The following is a 21,039-nucleotide window of genomic DNA, read 5'->3' on the forward strand; positions in this document are numbered from 1 at the left end:
TTGACTTAAATTAACACAAAATGATAAAAAAAATAATGAAAAATAGGCGTCGAAGTTACCCTTTGACACATATTTTTCATTAATTTTTGATTATTTTGTATTAGTTTTGTATTGAAGGAATCTGTTATCAAATCTTTTTTTGAAAATCCAAAATATGTTCTATTGAAGCTTGATGTGTGTTGATTTCCTAGATGTCTGGGAAAATTGATTTAACACATTTCGTACTAATTTTTTTTCCACTGCAAAGATGTTTTAGTTACGAGGGGTGTAAAGGTTCCGTATTTTTATTTCGCGTGCATCGAAGTAGCCTATCTGATAAATGTATGATTTCTGTTTGTAAATTTTGACGTAATTGCACAACTTTATGTTTCTGATGATTAGTTTAAATAAGATATGTATAGCTGTGAGCATCATGCTACAATATTGTATATTTTTAATTACTCATTTTGCTCAATCATAAATATTTTCCTTCTGCAGCGAAACAGTTATCGGATACCAAACTTTAAAGGAAAACATCTACTTCCACTCACCGAATGCAAGTAAGAAATTTTTAATATTATTTTTTTACATTGTATACCACATCTGCTTACCGACTGGATTCGTTCATCGTTGGTGTTCCCATTCCTCCAAACAGATCAACATAATGTTTTTGTATATCAAACCAATTGCAAGTAAAAGCAAGAAAGAACCACAGATGATTTCATTTTCATCTAGATTTTTTTCTGCTTTTTTCCTATGTCCTTTGCAATTATCATCTATAGAAAACAGCTGAGTTCTATGTGTACTTAGATTAATATACAAAAATTCACTGCACCTACTTGTTACTTAAACTTTCCTTTTATGATTTTCTTATACTTTTTTCCTTTTCAAAATGGCAAATTGGAAAGATTCTGGCTATCATACCGAATTCAGGATTTGGAAAAGTTCTCTTATCATAGGTGAAACCGAAAAGAGAACAATAATAATAATAAAAAAACTAAAAATAACCCCATAACGAAGAAGACCAAGAAATAACCGAAAATCAAAACTAAATAAACTTGCTATCAAACAGTTTAGTTTACAGATACAAACTAAAATTGCTTAACAATTTCAATACAGAATTATTATTTTCCATCAATAAATAAATGTATGATATTTCTTCAGACAAAACTGTCGCACGTAACATTTAATTGCTGATGTATACGCTTTAATTACTCTTTCTTAAATTCCTATGGGTCAAAACTCCTACATTGTGGGTCAAACTATCCTAATCAAATAACGTCATCTTGGAAATTGGTGAATTAAAATAAAGTTAGAAAAAATATTTTAATAAAATGCCTGGCAAACCTCGCATGTTTCCTGTATAATGATTTTTATCTTGTGATTGAAAAAAAAAATTATATACTTCTTGCATTCGCTTCCAAGTAAATATGCTTTCCTAAATGGAAAAGCAAGCAAATAAGTTAGTAACTTCTCTTTTACCTTAAATAGGTTGCTGATAATTTATGGTAGGATTAAATAACAGCATGTATGCATTTGGATTATGGTAATTTATTGTTGGATTAAAAAAAGGTATTTCTTAAAATTTTGGTTTCCGAGATTTAAAATGAGTTATGGATGAAATATTATTTACCATATAATAAAATAAGAAAAACTAACGGGTATCACTGTTGTTTAGTTTGATGCTCATGAAGGAAGTTTCGTTGAAGATGTTGATGATTTATTTTCAATTGCTAATTATTCCACTTAATGCTATAGGAAGGCAATTATATTAAAAATCGTAAACTGCTACTATGAAGAATAAATTTGATAACTAATAATACTCGTTTATTAATAAAAATATTGAGCTCCCTCAACATAAAAAGCATTCTTAATTTTTAATCAATTACATGAATTACTAAATAATAAAATTTGAAAATGGATCTGAGAGCGTGGCAGCAGGGACAAGCCACATAGGAGACGTTCGTTCATCAAGAAATCAAAATTGTGAGTGAGATGTATACGTTAGAATAGCTTTCTCAAGGAAAATTTAAGGAATCCATATATTGGCTTTTGATTGCTTTAATTTATTGATAGAGCTCGCTTTTTTTTAACTTTACGTATTCATATATGTTGGCGGGAAAGGAAGTGTAAGGAATAATAACGAATTTTAATAAAATCAAAACATTAAGCAGCTATATAATGGTTTTCGAATTCTATAAAAATATATAATGCAAATGTAAAGGATGCTTCTAAAAATTGATTTTATTTTGCACTCCATGAGAATCAACGAAGGTAAAGGACGGTGGGTATATCCCCACCTCAATCATGAGACATCTTAAACCCACTTCCTTGAATATCTCCGACCAATAAAAATATTTGTGAGTGGATTATCAGTGATTTGAATTCTTTGAAGTTATCTTTTAGGAGGTATTAACCACATATAAGATATTTTGATGATTTTAAAGTTTTTTGAGCATGACTCTTTAGTTTAATTTCGTCGTCCTCAAATTTTCCTGCGATGCCCATGCGGCACCCCATTCAAGAATGCGGTATAAAAAAAGACTACTGATTATATTAATGCATTTTATTTATTGAGAAAGGTATTAAATTAATGTTAGTCTTAAATAACTTTACTTTTATCAAATTTAATTTTCATATTATAGGGAATACAGTTGACAATGCTTAATATACTTGCGTACCCAGAAATACTTGGATTTAATATAATAAGATTAACAAAATTTCTAAAATTATTATATTTGTACAAAGAAATTGAAGAAGTTTTTTAGAACTAACCCGAAAATAAAGACAGCTAAATATGTAAGTTAGGTTGAATTTAATGCAAGAATTCCTCATTTTTATCTTAAAATACAAGTCCCAGTGATAAATATACAAGACCATGAAAGCATACTGCTTTCGTTTAAAACTAATGACAACTACGTATTTTATTTTGTAGTATTTATTCCAAAATTAAACTCCGTATGTATATCCATATCTCAAACAGCGATTGAATGATGACGTTACATTTTAAATAAATCGAAAAATCTTGCCGAATAGAGAAAAAAAATTCAATGATCAGATCAATTAAAAAAATATTTCAATTATTCAATAATAGGGTTGTTCGAAAAAGTGTTTTTTTTTCCAGAGAACTTCATTGTATTTATTCACAGCCAACTTCACGTTTAAGTCGTATAATCATTATAAATTTTGAAAGCTGATACAGGAAGGCTTACTTGCAAAAAAGTTCAAAACTATGCCGTAGTTTTTGGTTGGTGCCTTTTCAAATGAAGAAAGTGCTTATTTTACTTTTTTTCCATCGAAAAAGTAAAAATGGTGTTAAAACAAGAAAAAAAATTATCCGATGTGTATAGAGAAGATGTATTATTGACATTATAAGAGTGCTAAAACTGACTTGTAACATTTCGATTAAGAGGCATAAAGAGCCAGTTTAGGCTGATAAAGATACAATAAAGGCATTAATTGAAGTTTAACGATCATTGAGGGAGTAGATTCGTCGAATTCAACCGTTTATCATCATTTGGAAAACCTAAATTTGAATCGCAAAGCTGGTCATATGAGTTCTTACGGAAAGAAATTGGCGTCGTATTAGACGTCTGTGATTTGCTTCACAAACGTCAAGAAAATTATCCATTTTTGAAGAGCATCATCACTGGGGACGAGAAGTGATTTGCTTATAATTTTCATCTCTACGAAAAAATTTATACTGTAATTCTTTCACTTCAAATGAAGGGATCAAAAGTCACCTGGATAATTTTTTAGAACAAACATTTTATGAGCTAGGAAACATGCAACTAACAAAAAGATGACAAGGGCCCAGAATGGACAATAATATATTTCAATCAATTCATTCACAATAACAATATCAGTCCTTCATTTTTATAAGAACAAAAAATAATTAAATAAACGATATAACTTTCCGAACAATCCAAAAGAATTTTCTTCCCCTATCTCCACTCTTCCGAGAGATGAATTCTGTCGAGGAAAATAATGGCCTCTTAAATAGAATTTACATCATTTACAATTATTATTACATGAAATTATATTTAAACGTAATTCATTTAAAATACTTTTTGTTTAACAGGGAAGAAGACTATCAAAGAAGAGCTGGAAAACAGATACTCAAGTAATTAAAAAAGACTTTTTTTATTGTATATTTCATAATTTGGTTTTACTCTTTTAGAAAAAATTTATAAAGCTTTGAAACACTCAATTCTTTAAGGGGTATTATCAGCCAATAATAAAATATAAACGAATTAGTTCCACATACAACACATAAATTAAAAAGTGAAGAAAAATATATTTATTGTCGGATATTTTCACACAAAAACACTATACTTTTCGTACTAATCTGCGTATGGAAAACTATAATGTTAAGTAGTAGCACGCTCCAGCACTACTTGCTTGCGGACTAAGCTCGCTTCGCTAGCGATCTAGTTAGTCCAGTTAGAAACGAAGCCAAGATTTTGGCATCACAAATAATTGCAAAATCAACATTAAATGAGAAATAATTTGTTACCTTTACCCAAAATATTTTTAAACCATATGGTCACAAAATCAAAAAAGTGTGATTTTAGGCTTTACTTTAACTTCCAACTAATTAACAACTTATGCAATGCATCTTAGAAACACAATTAATCACCATTAGGCACTATATTACCCAGTGAAATTTTTTTATGTTGCCTATTCTCTGTAAGTTGCAATTGCAGCAGCCTGATATTATTTGTAATAAAAACGAGATTTCATGGTTTAAAATCAAAGTTTTATTTTAAGCAAATTAATAAGAATACGTAGATTCCCTTTCATCGAAGACTGTGTTTTTTTATCTTTACTGTGTTTTTTGTCCTAATTGATATTTTACTAAGCCATAACTTGGCATTTTAATTAAAGTTTTTTCTTTAATAAAGATTTTTTGGCTTCCAATTAGTATCAATTTAAAAATAATTATACTTTATTTATTGAGCCTTTTTTAATGATTAAACTTTACTTGTTATTTTAATTGTAGGTATAGTTCATCATTTCAATAAGATATCATGGTTAAAATAATAATATTTTAAACGGTTGTTTCAATAATGAAAGAGTTCGATTCTAAAGCCATTTTCCCAAAATGTATTGCATTTCTTGCATCCATGCTACGTTTATTTCATTCGACAGGTGAAAAAATCTAATAAATATATTTACTGAATTTTGGAACCAGAATAAAATCAAATCCAGAAATAAATTTTTGGGAAAAAAGTATTTTGAAACATTCATCAACAATTTTCATTGAAACTTTTTAATAAAATGAAGAGACATGATTGGTACGCTTCTAAACATCTGTAGATTGGGAAAACATTTTTGATTGTTAATGAAGTATGTCTTAGGGCAGATAAACTTGGAAAAAAGTTTTTCGAGTGAACAATCAACCAACAGTGCAAGATCCAAAATATTTTTTCTGTCAATCATCTGACCAAAATTATCTGTAACGATGCGTTAATGTACGAAATGAATTTTCATAATCTTATGTTTCTCATACTTGCAATTTTGAAACAAAAAAACATTAACTCGATGAAAAAAAAATTATAAATAAATAAAATAAAAATGAATAAATGAAATAAAAATAAATAAATGAAATAAAAATAAATAAATGAAATAAAAATAAATAAATGAAATAAAAATAAATAAATGAAATAAAAATAAATAAACTTATGTGAAAAGGAAACTACTTTCTTTACTACATTTTCTACTCCTGCATCATAAATCAATTTTTTTTTATCACGGTTCATAAAATATGTAAAGTAGTATATAAATTTTTATTAAGAAAACTATTTGTGTTATATATTTTCAGATTTACGGAAGCCGCTAAAGAACTTCAACTTTCTGAGACAAGAAGTATGTAAGTATCAATGTCTTGTATGTATAATGCAATAAGATACGATCCGTTTTTTTTAAATAATTAATTGCCGAACTGTTTATTAGTTTACATCATTTTCCTTCCTCCATAAAAACAAACGTTTCGTTCAGATTTACCGAGTTTAATATGCCTAGCGACAACATCGTCTTTAAATGTAATTTACAGTTGGGTATCTGCAGGTGACGTCACATGACGTTGTCTAACCTGATTGACTGTGGAATCGTAGCATTCGTACATTCTACGATTAAATCTGATCTGAATTGCCAATTAAATCTGATATAAAAATTAATTTAGCCTGATAGTAAACCAAGTATAATAGCTGTGACGCTTTCACACCACCTTGTTCATACACAACCATATGATTTCAGAGGTCTTCTTCTTCTTGAGTTGCAGGTACGCGATTTAGAAAGATTTTAATATTTTTTGAAGGATTTCAACAGAATCGCCAAGCAATTCTTTTGGGTTTGAAAAGTCAGAGACCTGCACACAATATAGAGGAGAAAAGTTTTATCACATGTATTTCAGAGTTAAAAGAAACAATAAGCTTTAACAATTTACTGACAGAAAAGTTATATTTCTGCATAAACTATTCTAAAACAACGTATTTTTTAGATAGGTTACCGCTGAAGTGCAAAAATCTATTGTTATTCTGATTATGTAGCTAATCTACAGATTAACTAGGGGGATACGTTAAAGTGAGAAAAAATGATTCATTTCTCAATTGACCAAGGTACGAGGGTTGCTATTTATATTTGTGGCCTAATAATGAAAAAACAAATATGTAGGATCGAAATTGGTTTTATTGTTTTTCAAAATATTCTCCATGATGATCAATACACTTTTGCATCCGTTTGAACCAATTTTGAAAGCACTTTTTCCAGTCCGATTGAGGTAACTCCAAAACATGCGTTTTGAATGCATCAACCGTTTCTTCGGGGGTCGAAAATCGTTGTTCACGTAATTTATTTTTGTGGGAATAAGAAGAAGTCATTGGGTGTCAAATCAGGGCGTTGCGGCGGATGACCCATCAGTTCGATCTTTCGCTCCGTCAGAAATGCCTTTGCTTGAGTCGATGTGTGAGAGCTCGCATTGTCATGATGAAGAATGATTCGCCTGTTCTTCTGCTTTTTTCGAATTTCTCCGATGACTTCTGGCAAACAAATGGTCGTGTACCATTCAGAATTGACCGTCCTGCGTTGCTCTAGCGCCACTGTTGTCACATGACCGTTAATGCCGAAGAAACAGGCAATCATTTGTTTCGATGTGCTTCTTCCTCGAACAACTTTTGTTGGTTTTGCCCCGTCTTGGAAGACCCATACAGTTGATTGCTGTTTTGTTTCCGGCTCATATGCATAGATCCATGATTCGTCACCTGTGTAGATGTTATACACAGCCTTTGATGTACCTGGAACGTATTTTTCCAAAATTTCCTTGTAACCAATCGACACGAGCCTTTTTTTGAGCGTTTGTCAGATTATGCGGGATCCAACGCGAACAAATTTTTTTTACGTTCATGCAATATTTTATTGATGCTAGTCATACTAATGTCCAAAGACGGTTCTACCTCACGGTATGTCACATGAAGATCTTGCTTTATCAGTTCACGCACAGCATCGATCTCTTCCGCCACAACAACGGATTTTGGACGACCTGCACGGGATTTGTCCTGGATTGAACATCGACCACGATTAAATTCGTTATACCAATTTTTTACAGTGCTGTGGGATGGCGCTTTATCGCTGAATAAAGAATTAAGTTCATCGAAGCACTCTTGTCTTGACAAAAACGTCGAAAGTTATGAAAAATAATGGCACGAAAATGTTCACGATTTAATTCCATTTTTTGAAAGAGAAGAACTTTTCAATTTACTGTCAACAACACAAATGAAGCTATAATGGTAAATCGTCTGCTGAATTTATGTTTAAAAATATCTAACTTTCGATTAAAATCGTCTGCGGTCGCCTAGCAACACTTACTGTTGCCAAGGCCAGAAATATAAATAGCAACCCTCGTAATCTGCAATATAGCTAAATACTCTACGCACACATTACCCACTAGCCACTCGTTAAAGAGTAAATAACCTGAACAACAGCAACGTTTCTGTGTGCTTAAATTAAAATGACGTTATTCGTATATTTTTCACTATTTTGAACATCAATTTACTACAATGAAACAATCAACACATTAATTGAAAGAATCAATCGTCTTAATAACCCTAATACAACTAATGGAAGTATTTAAAGTATTATTACAATTGATGAATTTAACATAATGGCATTTATTTATTATTCAATAAAGAATTACATTGAAAGAATAAAGTAAATAAATGCAACCAAACAATCAACAAATTAGTTGACAGTATGTGAGAAACAAACTTTTCCATTTTAACGATACGAAAAGCATAAATGCGCAAATTACCTACAAAAATTGCGGAAGACACTGGATTCCTCACTTTAATGGAATACCCGATTCAATCTACAGATTGGGTTGGTAATGTTCATGTTATTAGCTTTTGAGCTTCGCTTTAACAGAAAAGATGGTCAACTGATAATGAAGAGTTATCATTTACGTTCTTAATTATCAAAACGATGCTTCTTATCTCAAAACGTTGAGAAAAGAATTTCAGAATGGACAGGGAAGCGCTATTCGTGTGAAAGATTTGTCGTCCACACCAAAACAATTGAAAAAATATCCTTCATCGTTAACTACCAGTTTTCTGATTAAACTCTTCGTTGGTCTGAAAGGTATTAATATGGACACAGATAAACATTGCTGATAGATAGTCGAGTTCCTGATTAAGAAGACGGAAGAAACTTTTCGTGATAAATTCTGTTTCACTTCCATTGGTAATTTAAAACTTAAAGTTTAGAGCAATTTTAAGTGAATTCATGCAAATCTGTAAATTTCAAATACTGGAAAAAAAATTTAGAAATATCAAAATACAAGCACATTATATCAGGATTACCTAAGTTTATGAAGTGTAAAAAGTAAATAAATATGCCATTGTTTGCATTTCAATATTTTGAAAAAATATTTTCAGCATTTGGAGCTTTAGGACTTACTCAAGGTTTATCTGAACTTATTTATTATGTACTTTAAATTGTAAGTTACTTCTGAAGATGAAAGAGAACTTCCAATGAAGGCTTTCTTCTGCCTCCTCTTAAGATGAGTGACTTCTCATCAGCCTCCTAAAACCAAAATTTCCAGACCGATAAGAAATTTCATTGCCCCTGCTGGCTATTTTGTATAGTTAGTTGAAGGAAACATTTTTCGTTTTAAAGTTTTTATAACTACATACCAAGGATCTTCTTGTGTTGGAACTGTATTCATGTTTTGTAGGTTATAAGTTCATTATCTCCACTAAAGTCTCTTTCTGTGGTCCAGTGGAAGCTGGGAAAAATACCCTAGGTTGCTCTAAAAGTTAAAAGAAACAAACTGTACAAATTAAACTATACATGTAACGAATACTGAAAACTGATTTTTGGATTTTATTTATTTTACAGGAATTAAAAAAATATGTTATCTCCATCGATTGAAGACTGGATTTCTCCTGATGATGATCGCTACTCCAAATTAAAAACTTTTCCCCAAAATTTGTTGGCATTTTTGACTAACCTTTATAAGAATTGTAACCACGAAGTTTATCAATGGTCTATCGGAAGCTGGAAAAATTGCTACCCTGAGTTGGATATGTATGAAGAGCTGGTTATCATATCACGGGACTTTAATAACTTAAGTACTGATTTCTGACATCATAACTTTTTTGACATCAAGTTTTTATAAAAACTGTTTACATCAAGTTTTTATAAATTTGTTTTATGTGCAATGATTTTTAATAATATGGGCAAATAAAGCTACTTAGTTATTCTTACCTTGTCAGATAAGACATTAGGTAATTTCTTTGACATGCATTAGTCAATTAAAAAGTGATATTACGCATTTGTTAATTGTAGTTTTCACATTATATATAATATAATACGGTTAAATAGTGAAAGACTCTTGGAATTTTATACTAATTTTAAATACGTTTAAAATTCTTAGAAGCGCCAATTTAATAATGAGTTTTTACAGAGCTGAGATTTTCTTAGACGTCTATAGTTAAAATAATAACGAGCTTAAGAACTTCAATAAAAAGTATATTAAAAAAATCTAACGTCAAATTTAGTTTTAAAAAGAGTGCTTTCATACTCTTGGTGCTCTCATTTTTATAAGTCTCTTAACTTACATCTAAAACTCCACTAGTCACTGATACTATTTAAACCAACTGTCATTAAATCTTGGCAATCATTAAATACTGTTTCCGTCAGTTTTAGAAACTTGATTTCCGGATATTTGCTTGCAAATTTCTAACTAATGTCATCATAATAATAAAAAAATCAACTTATTATAGTAGTTGCGAATTTCAATGAATATATATCGGAAGTAAAAAAAATGGTGTTTGTCCATTTAAATGTGTCTCTTCATTTATGTCATATATAGTATGATGATAGATGTTAATTGTTGTTAATTTTTAAAAATTTAATATGATGGTAACTGTTAAGTCTGTAAAAAATACCATTTATAAAAGTAATATTTAAAATATATTGTGTATATATTGTGTTTATATATATATTTAAAATATATTGTGTAAAATATATGTTTAAATTTGTGATGAGCTTTGTAAAAATTGTAAAATGATGCACACAGTTTTAGTTATTTATGCAAAAGAAACCCTATAATATTCTTTGCTATAGTGTTGCTTGTTACTTAAGCTTTGTCAGTTTAATTTTAATATAAACTTCTTGTTGGATTGCATCGTAAATTTTAATGAGAAGTTAATTTTGAGAAATATGCTTCAAAAGTTATGAAAATAATTAAGCCAATATAAATATTTTTAAGTATATTCGACATCATTTTTTTTTGCATTATGATTGAGGCAATTTCGAAGGTGTTTTGCTGCAGTTTTAATTTTGAATGAAAAAAATTTAATTAAGTGTAATTTTAAAATTTATTACTGTATCTGCTGTTTTTAAGTCTAGTTTATCGATCATGATATTCCCTTGAAATATTTATATTTTTTATTTTTCATATGGTTTTGTTACGCAGCGCATCTCAGTGCAACCCAAATTATGGAGATACAATATTTGTCAAATTAAGCTTTTAAACCTAAAACCGGTTTTGACAACGAAGAGAATTTGCGGAGCAAGTTGAGAGATAAAAAAATTTATTACTAAATAAAAAACTCACAAAAAAATGCAATTCTTAATCGCTTCATATAATCTCTGTCTTTATTTATAACATACCATTGAGGATAATCACCTTTAGATAAATATTTGAAGTATTATTGTCTGAAAAAAAAATCATTTCTTTTGCATTTTCTGAAAGTTTATAGTTGGTTTACGCGTTGGAATTTTTTCAGGAATTCGAGAATTCTAAAAAAATTACAATGTTTTTTAATATGCTATTTTGAAATTCATACAAAGTTGTTTAACATGCTGCTTATTAAATAACATCAGAGAACTTTTTCTAACCATTAATACCACAGAAACTATTCGTCCGAATTTATTAGATTATATACAATTTAATCAATATGGACTTTAGAACCTTATTTTGCTTAAAAAAATGTTTTTAGAACATGGAATTCGTTTATTCATAAAATCATTTAAATTCACTCAGCAAATAGATAATTTCTGCTATATCGATGCAATTCAATTTTTATAAAAAGTTTTAAAGCAAAAGATAATACAGTATAACGTTAATAATTAAAATGGGATCTGTAACTTTTGTTTTATTGATGCAATTAGATTTTTAAAATAAAGTTTTTTAGTAAAAGATAATACAGTTTGACTATTGGCATGTTTTGCTATACTCTGTAAAGGTTATAGTAACTTCTTACGAAGATCGATTTTCAAAAAAAATTCATTTTAGCTCATTATTTTACTAACTGTAGGCTTTTTGGTAAATGAAACATTTATGCCGTTTCTTCCTCAATGTATAAAGTTTTTTAGAAACAACAATCCTTTTTACTCTAAGTCAGTTTACTGAATAGCGAATAAGAACAAATGATATAAATAAAGAAAGTTTCAATTTCATATGCCAATACTGACAGAACTTTCGTAGCAGTGCAAAGTTTATGTTTAAAAAAAATTGTTCATGTCTCTTTATTTATGTTCCTAAAACTTTTGTTTTTACTCATTTTATTTTGAATATTATTGAAGCATATATAAAGTACAGTGATCTAAAAAAAAGTATTTCCCTAAATATGCAAAAAAAATTACTCTTAGTGTCTAAATATGCATTTTTACCATCTACCTAAGACACTACAGGAAGTCTTGCTGTTCTCCTTTGACGTTATAGGAGAACGTAATTGTTTCTTCTTTTTTCAAAAAAAAAAAATCTTTACTCTTTAATGAATTACTTTATTGAATTCGGCGCGATGCGTCTTCAGGGAATTTAAACATTTTAATTTCAGACAACAAATTAGTGCTCCACACTCAAACTTAGGTGCACTCAAACCAGGGCTCGAAAAAACTCAGAAATTTTACCCGTCCCCGAGGACGGCTTGTTCAACAATGCACCCGTCCTCCGCTGAAACTAACCCGTCGCTTTTAAATAAATAAAAATATAATTTTCTCCTATTTATTACAAACATTTATATAAATTGCACAATGAATTAGTCGTTACTAGGATTACATTATACACTAATAAAAGAAATACTAGGTTACTAATAGTAAACTAGTATTTCTTTTATGAAATAATTTAAATGACAAGGGTCAAGTTATGGAAAGTCAAGTTATTCGAGGGTACTGCGTTTTTTAAATGAATCAAATATGACGTTTGCCAGTTCCACAATCAAGCCAATGATTTACAGAGGTTTCTGAACAGAAATCTGAAAGGGGTTTTCCATTTAGGTAGATGTTCATAATTGCTTTTAAAGCTTCTTGTTTAAGACCAGTACGTATTGTGTTTTTTTGTAAGTTTATTGCTGCAAAGCCCCTTTTAACCGCTGTAGTACGCCCAGACAGAGAAAACATCAATATATGCACAGTATGTTGCTGTATTGTGGGTCATTTTGCTGCCTTGTAACTTACAAGACTCTTGTAAGATAACAAAAATTGAAAATGTATCACGAACATTAACGGGAAACACGAACATTAACGCGCGGACGTCGGATTCGAGAAATTAGTTGTCCGCGGAGAATTTTTGACAGTCGAGGACGGGCTGTTTTTCGAGCCCTGACCCAAACCCTTCATTCATAGTGCACCAAAACTCTTCGACACATAGTACACCTTTTTTCTTAACACACAAAAAAAAATAATAAATCTGCCCAAGATTTTTCCGATTTGAGAAATTAGTCATATTCGGTGTGATAAAAATTTTAACCCACCAAAAAATTTTATTTTTTTTCGGAGAAAACGTCTTTTTGTCTGTCGAAAAATGTATTCGAAATAAAAAATAATTACGTAGGTGTACTTAAAGTATATCATTTGAAGCATTGAAGTTACAACTGAATATATGGCGTTGCTTTAATCAAAGATTATTTAGGGTAATACTTTTTTATAGGTTTGTACTGTTAGTTAACAAAGAGAAAAAAAGAAATTTTGCACACTCGGCGATAATAATAATCCCAAATAATTGCAGCCTGTTTCAAATAACTTGTTGCAAATCTGCAAAATAAAATGTTAAATGTATAAGTTTTTCTACTCATCTTCTTTATAGTAGTCATCTGCAATTATTTGCTGCCTTATTTAATCGATAAAAGCTGTAAGCTATCATTATATTGTGTTTATAAACATTTTGTCCCTGTTACAAGTAACTTGTGGAAATTCTGCAAAATAAAATGTTAGATGTAATGTTGAACTTTTTCTTCTCGTTTTCTTTTAACCTTTAACCTCCTTAGCTGCAAGTTGCAATATTACTACATTTGGTGCAATTTTATTGCTTGAAAAATTTGAGTTATTTTTTTTTCTATTAGTGTGACAAAGAGATCTTTTATGTAAAATTATAATTCAGTTAAATTTTTAGTTGGGATTTTATTTAATTAACTATTAAATAAAAATTTTAGGAAAGGTAAGAAATTCGATTCAAGTAGCCTTTTAGACCAAGTTTTGGCATATACACTTGTTATTTGAATCTAGTGGATTTTGTTTCATGACCAAAATGGGAAGAAACATACCTTTAAAAAATCCCCATCAATCTGCAAAAAATTCTAAAATTTCAAATTTGCAATTTTTTATGCATTATTTAAAAATATCTAAAAAAAAGCTGAGTGAGATTTTTTGATTACTTTTTTGAAATATTTCATCAGACTCAATATGCTGAAAGGAGTAACGTACGAATCCAACAGTTATCGTCACTAAAAAAAGGAGACACAAAACCCTAAAATCCCAACTTTCTGCAAGTTTTAAAAATCGCCGGTCTTTTTGAAACTTGTTACCTAGAAAAAGAAAAAAAAACTCTTTTTCTTATTTTCACTTGTTATCTCTCCTTCCAAGAATCAAGAAACAGTGTAAACACTCTCTTCACTGATTAAAATATTCCTTCTATTATATCTACCACCCACAGAGATGCGGGTTCCCCACGACAAAAAAAAATCATCTCATGGGAAAAGCTAGTAATTTTTTGAGTTCCTTTGTCGTGAGACTTCTTCTCGTTAAAGTGCTCATAATTCAATAAAATTTTTTATTAGTTCAAAACTATTATACTATAATATTTTTTAAAATATTTATTATAAGAAAACCCTTTATTTAGTTCGATTATCCTAATTGTTTAAAATTTTAATTCTTCGTATCTTTAACTGTGGCTAGGGCGTATTCTTCGGGATTTTATTATAACACTAGCCGCCTAAGGCGGCCAGCTGTCCGCCACGCTGAAGGTTTTCACAAATAAAGTTTTTTAAAACATAGCAGGAAATCTGAAGATTAGTGGACAATTAAAGTGTTCCTGTCCTGCAATTTTGTCTTCATATCCAGTTCTGCTGCAGATGTGTTATAGCTCTTGAGGATGTTTGAAATTATATAGCTACAACGCTTAAGAAGGAAAAAAAACTAAAATGCCAAATACATGAAAAGAACACGAAAACGAATAAATTTTTTATGGTATCAATTTTTATTTCTATATAATTTTTTATGGTATCAAATTCTATTTCTATATCTGTTACGTCAAGCACTCAGGTATTATAATTTGATCTAGTTGTGCTTGTATAATTTTGATCTAGTTGCGCTTTCTACGTCATTTTGTTAACATCGTTTGGTTTGTTATTTCTAAGTTAACTTTCAAAAAATTGGCTGGCATCAGCATTTTTATTCTTTAAGTTGTTTACTTTTTCTTTTGGAATTCGTTCCTTTTTAGCGAAATGTTTTTCAACCTAATCGAATTCTTTGCCGACTGTTCTCTGTATATATAAAGAAAATAAAGTAAATATTTTTAAAGTGTTGTGAAAAGAATTTTTAGCTGTACAAAGTACTACAATATCGCTACAAAAATTATCGTCTTCGCTTAAGAAAAAAAAAAAAGCGTGGAAAGAAGAAGAAAAACTTATTATAACAATTATGAACAGCGACAAATATATCAAAGCGAAGCGTTCTATTTACGTATCGAATATGTTGCCACATTTTTAATACAAAAGTTAAACTTTTCTCCACTTTAATAAATGTAAACTAATGCGAACTTTACAATTAAATTATTAATTCCTTCGTATATTATTGGTTTAAGTTGTCGAAAATTAATATTTCAATTGTAAGGTTCGCATTAGCATACATTTATAAGAGTGGGGAAAAGTATATGCATTTTTTAATAGTTTTTTGAATATGGCTCTTTGAAGACGAAAAAGCAGACGAAAAGCATAGACTTACAAAATGACTGATAACTAAATAACTAATCCAAATTTTTGAAAAAGAAAAAAAATACTTCTTCATTATGTCAAAACACAATTATGTGCCGAGTTTCGTGCCTGGGCGAGGCTTCTGGGGCGATATATTGTGATTACAGACACACACACAGCCGCTTTTATTATTATGTATAGATGTATAGATTATTTGTAGTCAAAATATATGTACGATAATTTTATGATAAAATATACAAGAAATCAAAACTAAAAGGCAAAATACAAATTTGTGCTTTGGTCATAATTTATCTTCGGCAGATATATATGAGAAAAAAATCTATAACCTACGTATAAAATAAATGTTTTCTTTTCTCTTTTTTTATTTATTTCATTTAACTGTTAAAAAGGAATCATTGTAAATGAGAAGAGCTCTTTAATCATTATAAGACTCCTACAATGAATGATTGCCGACCGACCTGTGTAGAGGTTAGGGAACTGCCCTTGCACCAGAAAGGTTCTGGGCTCGTATCCCGGGCAGGGCATGGATGTTCTTTCTTTCTCTGTACTATCTGTCATTACTGTGGGAGCAACGTTGGCCCACCTAATAGGGTGCCCCTGAAAGAGAGGTCAACAAATCTGCCCTTCAGGTGTCTGTATGACCTAGGTCTTTATCCAAGTGGGCATTTAAAAAAAAAAAAAAAAAGAAACAATGAATGACTTGAAAAAATTAATTTTTAAAATTAAAAATTTTAAAACATTCTTTTCTATTTCAGTATAATAAAACATATATATATATATATATATATATATATATATATATATATATATATATATATATATATATATATATATATATATAAAAAACCTTAAAAAACTGGATATATATATATATATATATATATATATATATATATATATATATATATATATATATATATATATATATATATATATATATATATATATATATATATATATATATATATATATATATATATATATATATATATATATGTATGTATATATATATATATATATATATATATATATATATATATATATATATATATATATATATATATATATATATATATATATATATATATATATATATATATATATATATACTAGAGGGCTCCGCCCCTTGCTCGCTGCCGCTTGCCAACCCCAGATAACTGCTACGCATTTACATTTTTGGTCGCTTCGCGAACAAAATTAAAATCGTTTCTCTGGGGATTAGTTGGCAATTTTTCTGCACCAACATCACATAGAGAGAATATTATAGGATTGTAATATGTCAGAGATCCTTGTTATCAGCATTATAAACTTATATAAAGCGAGGAAGCAATATTATTTAACAAATTACTATAGGGCATTAGCCGGAGATTAATCTCCGTATTCGAAGCACACGTGGCAGAGCCTAACTCAGTTGACTATATTTGAAGGTGCCTCTTGATTCTCGCCAAGTTGTAATCGCGGTTGGGAGTTGTAATCCGATTTGTAATCCGGTACCACAGACGCAATTTTCGATTCGTATATCGCCGAATTTATGTGGCGATGGAGGTATACACATTTTATTCATGATAAATTTAGACAGTATCTAACTGATATAATAAAAACATATGTAACTGAAATTCGACAAATTAAATTAAGCAATTTAATTTTTCTGTTATACTGTATACTAATAAAAAAACAAATGTAAAATGAAATAATTATGTTTGAAATAATTATGTTGTCAATGATCAACAAACATTTTTGTCTGAATTGTTATAAAAAAATAAGGCGAAAGCAGTAAAATTAAAAATTATTTACAATAGATCTCTGAATATTCACAAAACCTAGCTATGTACATTTTTCATTGATTTTTCTTTTCACATCATTTTGTATATCAATGATTTGCACTTTTATGCATTATTTAAGAAATATCTCAAACAAATATGAACTGTTAATTAATATTTCTGGCTGCACGATTTTTTGAAAGTAAGTAAAGAACAATTGAAAGTAAGAAAAAACAAAAATAAAATTAAAAATTATTTACAAAACCTCCTTATATACAACATTTTTTATCTATTTCTTTTCCATATTATTCGTTTTCATTTAAACGTCTTGACTCTTCAACGTTCCTTCGCTGTCGCGTATTGATAGTACTGCGATTATTTTCCCGGTAATTTCGCACTGCAGAATTTCAGCCCTATGTCACTGTTGATATCTCCTAAGATATTCACGGCGATCCATTTTTTATAAAAGATATATGTATTTTAAAGTAAACTCTGTTCAATATATTCCACACATTCAATACAAAATAAAAATCGCAACAAGATTTAGCCGGTAAGTTTAGTTGTAACATTTCTGCAAACAACATAATTAAAAATTATTACCTTTACACACACATGCGTTCTCAATGCGATTGGCTATGCGTTATCATTCCACTCTCTTCTTATATATATATATATATATATATATATATATATATATATATATATATATATATATATATATATATATATATATATATATATATATATATATATATATATATATATATATATATATATATATATATATATATATATATATATATATATATATATATATATATATATATATATATATATATATATATATATATATATATATATATATATATATATATATATATATATATATATATATATATATATATATATATATATATATATATATATAATATATATATATATATATATATATATATATATATATATATATATATATATATATATATATATATATATATATATATATATATATATATATATATATATATATATATATATATATATATATATATATATATATATATATATATATATATATATATATATGTATATATATATATATATATATATATATATATATATATATATATATATATATATATATATATATATATATATATATATATATATATATATATATATATATATATATATATATATAAAGACAAAAAAGAAACGAGACATTAGCGAAAAAAATTTAAAAAATAATAAGTTTTACTTACTGCTCATCAGCTGCAAATACAAAGAACCTATAAAATAAGTTAACAGTAAAATGAAAACATGGAAAAAATATAGATAACTTTTTTTAAAGCGAAGAAAAAAAATTATTAATAAATAAAAATAGTTTTAAAAAAATGACGAGATTATATCTTTTCCTTATTTTGTTTTCCGGCTTTTTAATTATTTATTATTACTTTTAAATATTTTTTACAAATATTTCCTTTAATAATATAATTTTTCTTCTCCTATTATACATTTTATATTATATATTTTACATTATACATTTAATTTTATATATTATCGATTTATATAATTTTAAGTATCTTGTTTGTAGATAGACGTGTAAGTGTGTGTTATTAATAATAACAAAGAAAATGTTAGTTTTTTATCTATCAATTTATAGTAAAATTACTAATAAAATAGGACTGTATAATAACTTATTATACAGTCCTATTTTATTAGTAATTTTACTATAAATTGATAGATAAAAAACTAACATTTTCTTTGTTATTATTATAACCATGCAGAAATATTTCTTAAGAAGCGTCATTAAATTTAGGAATCTTTTTTTATCTAGTTCTAATGAAACATCCGAGAGTAAAAATACATTTCCAAACGTTTCGAAAAAGATGAACATCAAATATTCAGAGTTCTCTAAATACTTGAACTGCTTGAGTGTTTACTGCATTTAACTTAGATTGAAAAAAAATGAAAAAGTTTTTTCTTCTTTGCCATAACAGTAAAATCATAACAGTAAAATCATACTATAACAGTAAAATGTGAATACATAAAACATAAAATCATTTTCCAATGATCTCTCGATAAAAAATCAAAATATGTACATATTTTAAACATGTGCCAAAGCATATTTCATTTAATTTTTCTGAGTGTAAAATTGTTTCCTACTTGGAATAGATTTTCTTTTGACGTTTCCTATGGTTAATATTTTTTAATTGTATTAATTGTATATAATAAGTAATATTTTATATTATTGTTTCTGATATTTTTATCTATTTATTTTTATTTTTCATAATAATTTATTATAATTAATATTTTTGACTTTATGTTATTACTGATAAATTTTAAAATTTTTGTTGTGAAAAAGTCTGTATTAAGAATTTTTTACCTCTATGAATCGCAATAGAAACAATTATGCTGGTAAAAGAATTGTTGAACTTAATTAGACTCAAAGTAAAAAAGTATATTTAAGTTTACTTATCAGTCGTATTTTTCTTTATTACATTACTTTTTAGCTAGTTTAGAAAATAGTACAAGAGTGAAGTACCAGAGTAGAAAACAGTACAGTGAAAATTTTGATGCTTATAATCACTATAAGTCATTCGAATGTTTAAAAATTTATTACTTTATTTTTAAAAATTAATTTTGCCTAATCTACACTGGTGTGCAAAACTTAAGCAACAAGTGCGTTTTTTGTCATAACTCTGCAAGAAATCATCCGATTGACATGAAATTTGAATATGATGTACATTATTTTGTACTTAAACGATGGTAAAAGAATAATGGCGCAGTAATGAATTTAAAGCTTAAAGTATGGTATGGAGCAAAAAAAGGCTTTATTTGACATACAGTGGTGGCCAAAAGTGTGGACATTTTTTGAAAGTTTCATGTTTTTCAACTTTGTGTGCTTGTAGAATATATTAAATTTCACTTAAATACAAACGTTTATATGTCAAATTGAAGGTAATTTAACGCAGAATTTAATAATAAATACAGTATTACAATAATCTGTATTACAAAAAATTTATGCATCTAATAGTAAGATCTATCTTAGATTTGCATTTTTTTAAAGTGATGCTTACACAATCAATACTTGGTAGGATAACCCTTAATTTTTAAGAAAGCTTCAAAGCGTCTTTTCATCGAGTGAACGAGTGCTTGGAGTTTATCTTTCGTAATCATATGGTGCCAAGAATCAATTATAGCTTCAATAAGTTGTCTTTTATTGGATGGACGTTTTTTCCGTACAAGAATTTTCAAACCTCGCCACAAATTTTCCCTTGGATTGAGATTAGGGCTGTTTCCTGGCCATGGTAATATATCTATGCCTTTATTTTGAAACCATGCTTTGATTACTTTTGCTGTGTAGCATGGAGCTGAATCCCGCTGAAAAATAAATGGTGCGTTGTTGGGGAGGAGATTCCTGATGGAAAGCATCAATTTTGGTTTCAGGACAGTTTCGATGTGTTTTTTGGCATTCAGGATGACATCTTCTTCTTCATAAGCGCAACAGCCTTTCACAGGCCAAGGCTGACTCGCAGATTTTCCTTCATCTGGCCCTGTCCGTTGCGACTGCCCGCAATCGGTTG

The 21,039-nt window shown here is 28.3% G+C and overlaps 1 long non-coding RNA gene across 1 annotated transcript; it reads left to right on the top strand.

The window, feature by feature from the left end:
• Nucleotides 1-477: 477 nt before the first annotated feature.
• Nucleotides 478-10,318, top strand: LOC122268714 (uncharacterized). Its single transcript, XR_011638134.2, has 4 exons — nucleotides 478-539; nucleotides 4,061-4,102; nucleotides 5,804-5,851; nucleotides 9,373-10,318. It is a non-coding gene; the product is annotated as an uncharacterized LOC122268714 (long non-coding RNA).
• The last annotated feature ends 10,721 nt before the right edge of the window (nucleotides 10,319-21,039 follow it).

This window comes from Parasteatoda tepidariorum, chromosome 3, assembly GCF_982258835.1.
Source record: "Parasteatoda tepidariorum strain Cologne lab strain chromosome 3, Ptep-v5.0, whole genome shotgun sequence".
Classification (NCBI taxonomy): domain Eukaryota; kingdom Metazoa; phylum Arthropoda; class Arachnida; order Araneae; family Theridiidae; genus Parasteatoda; species Parasteatoda tepidariorum.